We start from the raw sequence: 3,480 nt of genomic DNA, 5'->3' as shown, positions 1-3,480 counted from the left end.
ACCAGTTGTAGTCGTGCAATGGAGTTCTGACTGATACCAAACAGGAGTGAATTGCAGTAATCAAGCCTAGATGTAATGAATGCATGTATTACTGTCTCCAGGTTCGTTCTGGACAATATGGGCTTCAGTTTAGACAGCCGCCTCAGTTGGAAGAAACATGATTTAATCATGTTTACATGACTGTTAAGTTTCAGGGAAGGGTCCATTATCACACCCAGATTAGTGACTCTTTGTTTTTCTGACAGGGTTAGAGTGGAAAGGTCGATACAGTGGTTTATGATTGTGTCGTTGGGAGGGAACAACATGACTTCAGACTTCTTTTCATTGAAACTTAAGAAATTTAAATCCATCCAGTCCCTGATGTCAGCCAGGCAGTCGAGCAGAGGTTGAATAGAGCATGTACCATTGTGTCTTAGGGGGATGTAAATTTGACAGTCATCGGCATAGAAGTGGAAGGGCATGCTGTGTTTCCGGAAAATAGCACCAAGTGGCAGCAGGTATAAAGAGAATAAGAGGGGACCCAGGATGGGCCCCTGCAGAACCCCCCATTTAAGCTCTGTCGCTGCAGAACTAAAATCCTTGATGGAGACACAAAAGGATCTGTCAGTGAGGTAAGATCTGAACCAGTTGAGGGCTGATCCTGTGACGCCCACCCACTGCTCCAACCTAGCAATGAGGATCTCATGGTCGATGGTGTCAAAGGCGGCTGTGAGGTCCAACAGGACAAGCAGCACAGAATCACCGGTATCAGTGGATATGAAGATGTCATTAAAGATCTTCAGTAGGGCAGTTTCAGTGCTGTGGAGAGGTTTAAAGCCAGATTGGAATAGCTCTAAGATGGCGTGATCCTCCAGGAAGCACTTCAACTGGGACTCGACTATTTTCTCCAGTAGTTTAGAAACAAATGGGAGTTTGGAGACAGGCCGGAAGTTGGAAACGACTGAGGGGTCAAGGTTTGTCTTTTTCAGGAGAGGCTGGACAGCAGCATGTTTAAAGGATTTTGGTACCATGTCAGTGGATAAACTACTGTTTACTATGGCAAGAATGGACGGACCTAGAGTAGAAAAAACCTCCTTTAGTAGTCGAGGGGGGACCACATCAAAGGGGGAGCCAGAAGGTTTCAAGCTGCACATGACCTGCTCTAGAGAAGATAGAGTGATGGGTTCAAAATGGTCAAAAGGAGCTACAGATTGAGGTGGGATGGACGGGTCATGAGTTGGAGGGGAAATGAGAGCCCTGGTGGTCGCATTTTTTTCCAAAAAGAAATGTAGGAAGTTGTCACACAGCTGTCGAGGCTTCCAGAGGTGATGGTTCAGTGAGGTGGAGAACAGAGTTTAGGGTAGAAAAGAGGACATGTGGGTTGTGAAAGGATATTACACAAAATTGTTGCTTTACATGAATTCAGTGGTTCAGAAAAAGTTTTCTTTTTCTTCACGCACTTTACATTAATAAGGTTCCTCCAGATGTTACAGCTGCTTTACAGATACTTACTCCTCTTGCTTTAATTGCCCATCTTGTAATGCCTCATGCAACCCCACCCACTTGTCAGGTATTTGGTGGTGACACCAGGGGCGGCCAACCAGGTGCCAGAGGTGACACTTGCCACCCCTCTTGCTCCACCCTTGATCAAAATTAAAACTGCTAAAAAAATAAACCGAAGTCATTACTAAAAGAAATCTGTGTGCATTTTGAATTTTCTACGTGAAACTCATCCTCCACAAAATACTCTCTAACCCTGTCAAGAAAAAGAAAAGAAACTATTTAATAGTTTTGGATGGATAATCCTGAATCAAACTAAAGATATGGGAATAAATAATATTCATATTTGTCCTACAGTTGCTAATCCTGTTGTTCCACCATGGGTCCTTGAACAAATCAAAGTTGATTTAAATTTATTGAAACGAGGGAGAGAATTAGAAAGTAATGAGGTGGAAAGATACATAGGAATCAAATACTCAGGATATATCAAGATTTATACAGATGCATCTAAAATGTTAAATAACAGAACTGGTATAGCTTTGGTAATTCCAGAATTAAATATTATGAAAAACAAAAGAATAACTAACAGTTTAACAGTATATACCGGGGAATTATTGGCAATATCTATGGCTTTGGAGTTGGTTGAAGAAATTAGAGGAAAAAAGGTTGTAGTTTGTTCAGATTCAAGTAGTGCATTAATAAGTATTCAGGAGGTACATTCAGATACAAGACAAGATATTATACTAGAAATAGATCAGTTTGTTTTCAAAATTAATAAATATGGGTCAGAGATTAAACTAATATGGATTCCTGCACACATCAGAATAATAGGAAATGTGTTGGCTGACCGTTTTGCTAAAAGTGCTACAAGAAAAAATACTGTGTATTTAAACGTTAAAATAAGTAAAAACGAGGTTAAGAATATAATAAAGCTACATATTAAGAAGAAATGGCAAGAGCATTGGGACAATGGAGACAATGCTAGATTTTATTATAATATCCAAAAAAGGTGGGTGAATTCAGGAAATGTAATAGAACAAAAAAAAAAGAAGATATAATTTTGAGGATGACACTTTTTTTCAGAAATACAAAGCTGATATTGATATTTCATGTTCATTCTGTAAGCTTTATCCAGAAACATCTGTTCATCTTTTTTGGAAGTACTCAGAACATTTGGAAGGACATTGTTGCTCTGATATCCAATAATATCCAACCAGCTTTCCTTCTCTATTTTGAAAATGTTCTGTTTGGTGTCCTAGATTTCAAGACGAAAGGCTCCTCCAACGTATTTATTATCAATCTGATCTTGTTTCTTGCTAAGTTCCATATCAATTAAAGTAAAATAATGCCCAGGAAACCTTTTTTGATCTCTTTGTAATGGATGTAAAACTATATCTTGACACAATCTCAGACTCAAATAACAAAAGGCTATAAAAACAAAAAATATCTGTAATGAATACAACTTAACTTTGTAACTTGCATTTATTTATCTTTGTATTTTTTATTTTATTTTTCTTATTTTGTTGTTGTTTGCTTCCTTTTTTCTTCCTTTTTTGATATGTCCAATGTTATTTAGTGTGTATTTTTTAGATTCTTGTATTTGAAGTGAAGTTCTAAATAAAGATAAATATATATATATATATATATATATATATATATATATATAGAGGTGGACTTGTGATCCGAAGATCGCCGGTTCATGCCCCGGCCCCGACGGTCTCTCTTGAAAATGAGTTCTCGTGGCTCAATGAGACTAACCTGGATAAATAAAGGCTAAATGAAAAAAATATATATATTTTAAAATCTATTATCTATTTAATCTTTATATATATATATATCCATCCATCCATCCATTATCTTTACCCGTTTATTCCATTTTGGGTCACTGGTGCCCATGTCCAGCAATCACTGTGCGAGGGGCGGGGTACACCCTGGACAGGTCGCAAGTCCATCACAGGGCCACATAGAGACAAACGAGACAAACAACCATTCACTCTCTCA

Source organism: Nematolebias whitei, chromosome 9 (genome assembly GCF_014905685.2).
Source record: "Nematolebias whitei isolate Nwh7 chromosome 9, NemWhi1, whole genome shotgun sequence".
NCBI classification, from domain to species: domain Eukaryota; kingdom Metazoa; phylum Chordata; class Actinopteri; order Cyprinodontiformes; family Rivulidae; genus Nematolebias; species Nematolebias whitei.
The sequence above is the reverse complement of the archived record's forward strand: the minus strand, read 5'-3'. Positions refer to the sequence as shown.